This window comes from Scyliorhinus canicula, chromosome 12, assembly GCF_902713615.1.
Source record: "Scyliorhinus canicula chromosome 12, sScyCan1.1, whole genome shotgun sequence".
In the NCBI taxonomy this organism is placed as follows: domain Eukaryota; kingdom Metazoa; phylum Chordata; class Chondrichthyes; order Carcharhiniformes; family Scyliorhinidae; genus Scyliorhinus; species Scyliorhinus canicula.
This window is the reverse complement of record NC_052157.1, coordinates 128,634,097-128,645,476: the sequence shown is the minus strand read 5'-3', so window position 1 is coordinate 128,645,476 and position 11,380 is coordinate 128,634,097. Positions and strand designations below refer to the sequence as shown.

The 11,380-nt window shown below is 46.6% G+C and overlaps 1 pseudogene; it reads left to right on the top strand.

Moving 5' to 3' along the window:
- Window positions 1-387: 387 nt before the first annotated feature.
- On the top strand, window positions 388-599 carry LOC119975340 (annotated as a pseudogene).
- Window positions 600-11,380: the final 10,781 nt, after the last annotated feature.

Sequence of the window (11,380 nt, the reverse complement as noted above, 5' to 3'; positions counted from 1 at the left end):
TTAGCACAACCGCCTCACGGCGCTGAGGTCCCAGGTTCGATCCCGGCTCTGGGTCACTGTCCGTGTGGAGTTTGCATATTCTCCCCGTGTCTGCGTGGGTTTCGCCCCCACAACCCAAAAATGTGCAGAGTAGGTGGATTGGCCACGTTAAATTGCCCCTTAATTGGAAAAAATAATTGGGTAATCTAAATTTATAAAAAAAAAAACTTTGTGGAAAGGAAACTTGTACCAAAGAAGGAAAATGTGACAAATCTGAACCCTGACCTTTCCAAAAACAGAAAAAAGCCACCAACAATAACAAGGAATCATAGTAATACAAGACCTTTAACGTGGCAAAACAATCCAACATAGCTCACAGCAGAGTGATCGAACAAAACTAAGACACAGACAGCTTCTCGGCCTTTTGGCTAAGATCAAGTGTAGTACCTGCTCAGCCTTTTGGCTCAGATGTGGTATGTGTCTCTTGTGGTGACCATGAATTGGATTCAATTTGAATTTGAATTGGATTTTGGAGCAGGCAAGGAGCTGGATTAGGGGTTCGCCCCTGTCCACACTCTGAGCTCTGGTTTTGTAATTCAGAAAGAGACAGATTACCAAAAGCTTGGTCAAAGAGGCAGGATTTAAGGAGTGTTTTAGAGAAGGAGAGAGAGAGGTAGAGATGTTTAGGGAGGTAATTCCTGAGTTGAGTTTAGGGCCTTGGCGGCTGAGAGCACAGTTGCCAATGGTGAAATGGTTAAAATCAGAGATGTGTCAGATGCCAAGGTTGGAGGATTGCAAAGATCACAGGTGTTTTTTTCGGGAGCTGAAGATGATTCCAGAGATAGGGAGGGGTGAGGTCAATGAGAGATTTGAGTAGAAGAATGTGAATTTAAAAATTGAAGTCAGCAAACACAGGGCGATGGGTTGATGAGGTGGTATGAGTTAGGAGACAGGCAGCAGCGTGTTGGGTGAACTAAAGTTTGGAGAGAGTGGGAACTAGGAAGCACATCAGGACAGCACTGGAATAGTCACAGCTGGAGGTAACAAAGGCATGGATGAGGAGGTCAGCAGCAAATGAACTGCAGAGGTGCTGAGTTGAGGGCCATGTTGTTGAAGTGAAAGTGTGAGGCTGGGTTCTCCGATTTGCAGACTAAGTGCTGACGGCAGCATGGGAACAGGGCGTTTTACGCCAAAAAATACGGCGTAGTAGCTGCACCGATCCTCCGTCCGCTGCGGGACTAGCAGCTGCACAGTGTAAATCCCCTCAGCTTTACACGCGGATACGGTCGGAGAATTGCCGGGCCTGTGGCCACGCATGTGCACGCACCGGCCGTGCGCAGACCCGGCCTGCCAAAAACAGACCCCCTGTATCCCCCCTCGCCAACCAGTGCCTCCAGCCCTCACCAAAGCCAAAGCACCCCCTGCCCACAGAACGCCCCCCCCCCGACAATGGTGGCGCTGGACTCAGTCCGCAGCCGCCACGTGGGGTCCATGAAAAAAAAAGCTTGAGTGACCCATGCCGTCGGGAACTCGGCCCATCGGGGACGGAGTATCCGGGAAGGGCCTCAGGTGACGTCCTGAGGCCGTCCATACGCAATAGTACGCCGTTTTTATGGGGCGGAGCATCCCAAAAGCGGCGCCGCCTCCAATCTTGGCACAAATGGGGATTCTCTGGTCAATCGCTGATCGCGACTAGAGAATCCCGCCCATGGTGTCTTGGTGACGGCATGGATATTTGGCCAGAAGCTCATCTCCGGTTCAAGTTTTAAAAAATTATTTTAATGTATGTTGGTACCCTCTTGTAGCCACAGTGTTTATATGGTTGGTCCAGTTCAGTTTCTGGTCAATGGCAACCCTCACAATGCTAATAGGGGGGGATTCAAGAACAAAGAACAAAGAAAAGTACAGCACAGGAACAGGCCCTCCGGCCCTCCAAGCCTTCGCCGACCATGCTGGCCGTCTAAACTAAAATCTTCTACACTTCCGGGGTCCGTATCCCTCTCTACCTATCTTATTCATGTATTTGTCAAGATGCCCCTTAAAGTCACTATCGTCCCTGTTTCCATCACCTCCTCCGGCAGCGAGTTCCAGGCACCAACTACCCTCTGTGTAAAAAACTTGCCTCGTACATCTCCTCTAAACCTTGCCCCTCGCACCTTAAACCTATGCCCCCTAGTAATTGACCCCTCTACCCTGGGAAAAAGCCTCTGACTATCCACTCTGTTTATGCCCCTCATAATTTTGTAGACCTCCATCAGGTCGCCCCTCAACCTCCGTCATTCCAGTGAGAACAAACCGAGTTTATTCAAGCTCTCTAACCTTCAGGGATGGAAATGTTATTGAATGTCAAAGGGAGATGTTTGGATTCTCTCTTGTTTAAGACGGTCATTACCTGGCACTTCTGTGGTACGAATGTTACTTGCCACTTATCAGCCTAAGTCGAAGTCATGCTGCATTATGGCATAGAATCATAGAATCCCTACAGTGCAGAAGAAGTCCATTTGGCCCATCAAGTCATGCACCGACCTTCCAAAGCAGCACCCTTCCTCGGCCCACTGCCCCACCCTATCCCTGTAACCAAGTAACCCCATTTAACCTTTTAGATACCTTTTAGGAACAATTTAACATGGCCAATCCACCTAACTTGCACATCCTTGAACTTGGGAGGAAACTGGAGCACCCGCAGGAAACCCCACAGATACAGAGAGAAAGTGCAAACTCGATGCAGTCACCCAAGATTGGAATTAATCCGGGTCCCTGACGCTGTGAGGCAACAGTGCTAAGCACTGTGCCCCCATGCCACCCACAACATGAAGCATGGACTGCTTCATTGTCTGTGAAGTCACTGAATGCTGCTGAACATTGTACAATCGTCAACAAATATCCTTACGTCTGTCCGTATGATGGAAGTAAGTTCCATTGAGCAATCAGCTGAAGATGGCTGGCCCGATGACATTACCCTTAAGAAATCCTGCAGTGATGTCCTGGTTGATGATTGATGTCCAACAACCACAACCATGTTACTTTGTGCCAGTTAATACTCCAACCAGTGGAGAGCTTTCCCCTAGATTTCCATTGATTTTAAATTTTGCCAGTGATACTTTAAAAAAAAATAAATTTAGAGTACCCAATTATTTTTTTCCAATAAGGGGCAATTTAGAGTGGCCAATCTACCTATCCTGCACATCTTTGGGTTGTGGGGGTGAAACCCACGCAGACACAGGGAGAATGTGCAAACTCCACACGAACAGTGACCCAGGGCCGGGATTCGAACCCAGGTCCTCAGCGCCGTAGGCAGCAATGCTAACCACTGCGCCACTGTGCTGCCCCACCAGTGATTCTGGATGCCATTCTCATCAAATGCTGCCTTGATGTCAAAGACAGTCACTCTCGCCTACCCTCTTGAGTTGAGCTCTTTTGTCCATGTTTGGACTAAGGCTGTAATGAGGTCAGGCACTAAGTGGGCCTGGCGGAATCCAAACTGAACATCCATGAGTTGAGTGCCGCTTTACAGCTTTGTTCAACAACACCTTGCACCATGCTGATGATCGGGCAAAGATAGATGGGATGTTAATTAGCTAAATTAGATTTGCCCAGTACAAAGGACAGAACTGACAGTTCTCCATATTGTTGGATAGATGCCAATGTTGTAATTATACTAGAGCAACTTTTCTAGGGGTATAGCTCATTATGAAGCACAAGTCTTCAGCCCTATTGCCAGAATATTGTCAGGGCCTTTGCAGTATCCAGTACCTTCAGCCATTTCTTGATATCATGTGGAGTGAATCGAAGACTGACATCAGTGATGCTGGGGACATAAGCAGGAGGCCAAGATTGATCATCCTGACTGAACACAATTGCAAAAGCTTCAGCCTTGCCTTTTGCACACGAGTGCTGGGTTCCTCCCATCATTGAGGATGGCGGTTTTTGTGGAGCCTCCTCTGCCAGGTAGTTGTCTAATTCCTCTTGCTCCTCCTATTCTTGCCATTGAAGCAGCTGATCAACTTGGTCCACATCTGAAGTCCAAGCTAAAACAGCATTAACCATACCCATGTTGATTTGATCAATGGCACATGGACAAATGGAGATTCAGCACACAAATCTCAAAAGTAATGAAAGTCACTTCGAAAGTAGTGGAATTGACCTCTAATGTAGTCATAGAACATAGAACAGTACAGCACAGAACAGGCCCTTCGGCCCTCGATGTTGTACCGAGCAATGATCACCCTATTCAAACCCACGTATCCACCCTATACCTGTAACCCAACAACCCCCCCCAACCTTACTTTTTTTTAGGACACTACGGGCAATTTAGCATGGCCAATCCACCTAACCCGCACATCTTTGGACTGTGGGAGGAAACCGGAGCACCCGGAGGAAACCCATGCACACACGGGGAGGACGTGCAGACTCCGCACAGACAGTGACCCAGCCGGGAATCGAACCTGGGACCCTGGAGCTGTGAAGCATTTATGCTAACCACCATGCTACCGTGCTGCCCCTAGGCAGCAGTAAGCTAGTCGAAGTAACCTGTAAATTAGTGAGAGTAAACTCAGACAAAATGCTTTGAGTAAAAGAAGCATTTGACACAATTAGGCAACGAAGCAGATGTGTGACGTCTCAGTGCTTATGAGATTTCGGCCTGACATTTCTTCAGCCCACTTAATTATTGCTGTGTTCTCACCTTCGACTCACTGGGGACATCCAGGAAGCCTAGGAAACACGTGCAACCACAGTTAAATGTTGAAAACAGCTTTTTAAAAAGCTCTTAGTCACCTATAAACATGGCTAGATTGATAGTCTGCCGCTCCAGAGGGGTTTTCTTGCATGTAGACTAACATGCTGCAGCCAAATGTGGAAATCAGCTTTAGAGACAGCGGGCTGGATTCTCCCGTCCCCCAGCATTGTGTTTCTTGCCGACGCACCATTCACTGGCAGCGGGATTCTATCTTCCTAAAACCTGCCATAGAGTTTTCCCATTGTAACCCGGGAAACCTGCGGGTGGGGTGTACTGCCAACAGGAAAAGTGAATCCCGACGACTGGAGAGTTCTGGTCAGCTTCTTGGTGTGTTGTAAGTTTCAGTATTTTTAACCCCTTCACCCACTCCCAAACTCACTGTGTGAGTTTCTCCGTCTCACTACTTGGGTTGCATTACAATTATTTTAATGTTTTCTCTGTATTAATACAACAGTGACTATAGAACAGTACAGCACAGAACAGGCCCTTGATGTTGTGGCAAGCAATGATCACCCTACTCAAACCCACCCTATACCTGTAACCCAACACCCCCACCCCCCTTACTTTTAGGACACTACGGGCAATTTAGCATGGCCAATCCACCTAACCTGCACATCTTTGGACTGTGGGAGGAAACTGGAGCACCCGGAGGAAACCCACGCACACACGGGGAGGACATGCAGACTCCACACAGACAGTGACCCAGCTGGGAACTGAACCTGGGACCCTGGAGCTGTGAAGCATTTATGCTAACCACCATGCTACCGTGCGGCCCCGCCAAACTATACTATATTTCCCCAAACTATATTTCAAGAAGTATTGAATTGACGACAAAACGCATCGGGACATCCTGACTTTGTGGAAGACACAAGTTCTACTTTTCTTATACGCAGATAGGTGAGAGTTCCTTGCAGTGGAATAAATAAAAACCTCATAAATTGCCCAGAGGTGGAGAATTTTCCAATCGCTGACTTCACAGCTGGTATGTTGCAAATATTCTTTTCTTTGAAATGTGACAAAATACAGGAAAAGCAGTGCCTTAAGATAGTGTCCCAAGTGACAGTCCCGACAGGCACCTTTCTCTGTATCTCTCTCGCTCTCCTTCTCTCTTACCCTCTTTTTTTGTGTTAGTCTTCCCTTCACTTTCTTCCTTATAGACACTTCCAGTTGTCAACATCATTACTGAAATGCTTAGTTTCTAATAGGTTTCTAATTGGCCTGTCTAGGATGGGACCTTTTGTTCATTAATGATATGACAACCTCACTTTTATCTTTATTTAAATTGAAGTGAGAGAAAGGTGTACATCAAAAATAATAATAATAATGGGATTAAAAATAGAATAAAGCATCGAAACTGCATATCTTCCTGCTCCGACCTCATTAATTGTGGACCTGGGGGTTTAGGACCGTATTCTTTGGTGGGGTGGGCATGATGGCATTAGTCCCGCCACCATATCTGGGTGCCAGATTGAAAAGGCACCCAACATCACTGACCCAACAACTCAGAAGATCACCAAGAACACTTTGAGGCTAGAAGATAGACCTCCTCAATTATACTGAATGCCTGTAGATGCTTCCCTCGCTCATTGCCGTGGGTTGCTGGTGGCCTCCATTCCAAACTCTGGCTGCAACCTGAGGCACTGTTCAGGTAATTCCCAACATCTACATGCCACCTTGTTCCAGATGGATTCTGGACTGGCGTGTTTTCACTTTGACGTCGCAGAGAATCGGATGTTGGTGAAAGATTCCGGTGGGGGCTTCATCTGCATCCCATTTCCATAGAAGCCAAACAGCTCGAAAAAATGCATGATTGTAATTATTTTTCAGTTGAAATTTGTTACTTTAGTTCTGATTTTTTCACCAGTTGAAATGAGTGATGCATGGAGACCAGCAAGTCAAAGCTAGTCTCCTCAAGCTCCTCAGGCCACTCACCGACAAACACCTATGGGAACCTTCTTTTTATAGGGTTAAAAGTCTAAGGATGCAGCAGCAATATTTTTTTGCTCTACTGTTCTGACCTTAGCCTGTAAATGCTGTTTTTACAATGTGGCTCGGTTGGTAGCACTCTTGTCTCTGAGTCAGAAGGTTGTGGGTTCAAGTCTTGCACCAGAGACTTGAGCACCTAATGTAGGTTGACACTGCAGTCTAGTGCTTAGTGTCGACAACGCTGTGATTTAAATTGGGCTGTAAATCATCTCAGATGGATGTAAAAAAAATTCAATATCATTATTTGATGGCGAGCTAATGAGTTCCCTCAATTTCCTGGCTAATGTGTTCTTTGTGTTGCTAAATTCAGGATGGTTGGCGTAGTGTTCATAAAGACCACAAAATAGCTTTAACTTGAACATAGCTATAAATTTATTAACACTACTAATTTGGATTCGACACATACTCCTAAATATACACAGTTGACAATTAACATATAATCAACACTCACCTACACCTAATCTCTACACTATTGTAAACTATGATCTGCTCTTACTCACGCTATCTTTCTTTCAGTCTATACTTTAGCTAACTCCTTCACTTCTCTCCCCACAAGGCTCAGCGTCAATGTCTTATGTACTTGTAACTCTAGCTCCCTCTAGTGGCTAATCTAGTCATTTCATTAACCCTTGTAGCTCTCACATTTGTGATAATACCACAATGCCGATGCCTTGACCAATAAAAAACAGATTATCCGGTCCTTACCACAGTGAGACAAAGGAGGAGATACATAGAAGGCTTTGAAAGAGAGCAAGTGCAAGATTTGAGAGCAACACCAAGATGTCCGTGAAATTTGGAAAACCATGATTCCTGATGTTGTAAAAGCACTTGAAAAAGAGAGGAAGAAGACACTGCAGTTTATAGGATTTGCTCTGTGCATATTGGCACATTTTTACATTACAACAGTGGTTATACTTCTGAAAGTACTTCCCTACCTATAAAGTGCTTTGGGATGCCCTGAGACTATTAAGAGTCTTACATGAATGAATGTCCTTCAGCTTCTTTTAAGAAGGGAAGAAGTGATCTCCTTTAATTGTCTACATTATTAAAGGCAGAGGCAAAGCACCAATCATGTCATTGTGGGATTTCTTTACAAATAGGGCATAAGGAGCATTTACTCAACAAATTATATCATTTAAATAAATATAAAAAAGGTATATATTCTGCATATAATGAGATTTAAGTAGAATTACCGAACGTTCGATGAATATTATTTGTGGTTTTCTTTAAATTACAGGAGCGATTTTCAATTAAAGTCCTCATTGGGGGCTGGTTTAGCTCACCAGGCTAAATTGCTGGCTTTTAAAGTAGACCAAGCAGGCCAGCAGCATAGTTCGATTCCCATACCAGCCTCCCCGGACAGGCGCCGGAATGTGGCTAGGGACTAGGGACTTTTCACAGTAACTTCATTGAAGCCTACTTGTGACAATAAGCGATTTTCATTTCATTTCATTGTTGGGTTTAAGAAAAGCAAAGGAAAATAATCCCAAACTATCCTAATTCAGTTTAACAGAAAAACACAGGCACATTATAGAATCTTAGAATCCCTACAATGCAGAAGGAGGCTATTTGGCCCATCGAGTCTGCACCAACCCTTTCCAAGAGCACTGTATTCATATCCATTCCCCCATCCACCCTGCCCAATCCCCATAACCCCATAACCTGACCTGTACATCTCTGCACACTAAAGGGCAGGTTAATATGGCCAATCCACCTAACCCGCACATCTTTGGACTGTGGGATTATAGAAGTTCATAGAATTTACAGTGCAGAAGGAGGCCATTCGGCCGATCGAGTCTGCACTGGCTCTTGGAAAAAGCACCCTACCCAAGCCCATACCTCCACCCTATCCCCGTAACCCCACCCAACACTAAGGGCAATTTTGGACACTAAGGGCAATTTGTCATGGCCAATCCACCTAACCTGCACATCATTGGACTGTGGGAGGAAACCGGAGCACCCGGAGGAAACCCACGCACACACGGGGAGGATGTGCAGACTCCACACAGACAGTGACCCAAGCCGGGATTCGAACCTGGGAGCCTGGAGCTGTGAAGCATGTGTGCTATCCACAATGCTACCGTGCTGCCCACGGATGGGATGAAACGCGAGCAGACACAGTGAGAGCATACAAACTCCACACAGACAGTCACCCAAGGGCAGAATTGAACTCAGGTTCCTGGCACTGCGATGTAGCAGTGCTAACCACTGTGCCACCTTGCCAACCTATTGCAGAATAAGATTCTTCAGAATTAAAACATTTTTATTTTTTATTTTTGTTTAAATTTAGAGTACCCAATTATTTTTTCCGATTAAGGGGCAATTTAGAGTGGTCAATCTACCTACCCTGCACATCTTTGGGTTGTGGGGGTGAAACCCATGCAGACACAGGGAGAATGTGCAAACTCCACACGGACAGTGACCCAGGGCCGGGATTCGAACCCGGGTCGTCAGCTCTGTAGGCAGCAATGCTAACCACTGTGCCATCGTGCTGCCCCGATTCTTCAGAATTTTGAACAGATCGGGCAGGCGTGTGCCCCAATCGAAAGTGCTGAAATTGTGCGAGAAGATGCCGGACGCTCATCCTGATGTCATCACATACAGGAATAAGGCAGGCAATTTAGCCCACTAAGTGTTCAATTAGACGCAATTTTACATGGCCCTCCTGCTTTTATAGTTAGCCGATTGGCCTGGCAACCTTTACGTTTTAGCTGTGTTCAGAAGTTGGAAGGAAATGAAAAATAAGGAATTGTAAAGATACGAATGTAGCTTCACTGAGGTCTTGTGCAATACAGATCAGACCAGTAGCAGGGTGAAACCGATACTTTGTTAAGCAAAGTGGAGTCTAGTAATCTAGTGGCCTCATTCATAGCCACGCCCAGTTTGCAAATAGATTTGTTTTTCACTCAGCAATTCAAGCTGTTGTGCTGAAAGCAGATGAAGCTGCCTGTGTTAGACCCCAGAAATTCAACACTAAACTAGAAGAACAGTTTGCCAAAAGCACCCGACAGGTCCTGTGTGGTGATTATTTGCTGGATTTGACTCATAGTGTTAAAATCTATGGTATGTTATTTTGGGAACAATGTATTTTGATTGGGCGGTAATTCAAATATATTCTCTGGCTCACCATTATTTAATTGTAAATGTTGTTCTTTACTGAGGCCTTTCTTTTTGTGTGTTTTAAAGTTTGATAAAACATCTTATTTAAATAATTTACAACAAGACTGACCCCTTTCCTCACAAGGTTTTTCCTTTCCTCATAAGGTTTTGTCTCCTTTCTCACATTTTCCCACATCGCAAAAGTAAACTGTTAAGAACCCAAGTTTCCCTTCTGGGAATGCCCTCGCATTGAACATCAACAAGCTTTATCACAGCTGCATCATCAACCAGGACAGGATGAGATGTAGGGCTGAAATAACATTTTAAAAGGTTGTCTGGGGACTGAGATTTGTGTTTGATTGTGCTACGTACGTACCCTTTGCATAGTTTTTCCAATTGAAATTGATCTTTTACCTGAGGCAGCTCTGCAGCGGGTCTCCCCGTGATAGAGGGCGGGATCCTCCATCTCAGCCGCCGGCCAATGGGGTTTCACATTGTGGGCACCCCCACGCTGTCGGGAGATCCGCAGGCATGAGTACACTGCCGGCGAAGCGAAGGATCCCGCCAATGGAGAATCCGGCCCAGAGCATATTAGAAGTGACAGTCCGCACATTCCCTTTTCTTGGCGCCTGCCCTCTTCCTGCCATTCCCGGCAGTGCTCAGGCTTTCACGAGCAAATTTGACGCTAGATGGCCATTAGTTGGCCATCCAGCGTGAAACTATGCTCCTCTGCTGACTGCGGCCGCGAGCACATCACTCGCCAGCTTCTGGACCTGCCGGGTGCATCTTGAGGGCATCAGCTTGATGCACTATCAATTACGACGAGACAAGAGTAGAGTGTAATCGAGGCATTATTACGCAGAGATGTGTAGCCTCCTGCAGCTGCTGCCGAAATGGCTGCAGCTCGTAGAGCCCACACATTTATACTCCGCCTACTGGGAGGAGCCAGCAGGCAGGGATCTACCCCCGTACCTGTAGTACAGGGGCCTTACCATAATACACTTCAGATGTGATATATATACAACAGTGGTGACTACCACATTCACCCCCTGTTAAAAAAGAGTCCAGAGGGGGTGGTGGAAGACTATTTACATGCATAGGTTAACATTTCAGGAAACGTTCATATGATCGGGCGCCTTGATCATCCGTTGTGAGCGTCACAGTCCCAGTGGCGATGCAGGCACGGTTCGGTCACCGGTGACTCCAGGACTGTGCCGACCTCATCTTCATCCCCTGGTGGGACCAAGGGGAGGATGGATCGTCCTGGAGCTGGGGCTGTGGTGAGGTGCGCTGGGGGGAGGAAGCGTAGTGCTGGGGCGGGGGGGGGGGTGTGGGGACCCAGCTGGCGCCAGCTCCCTGAGGGAGACTGTGTCTTGGCGGCCGTCGGGGTACGCGTACTGCGAGTTTGCATGGAGTAGCTGCACCCTCTCAACCAGCGGGTTCGCCTTGTGGAGACGCACGTGATTACAGAGTTGAACAGGTCCTGGACCTGCCAGCCACGTTGGGAGCGAAACCCCAGAGGTGGACGCCCTGGGAAGGCAAGGAGACGTTCATGGGGGAGTTTCATTAGTCACAGTG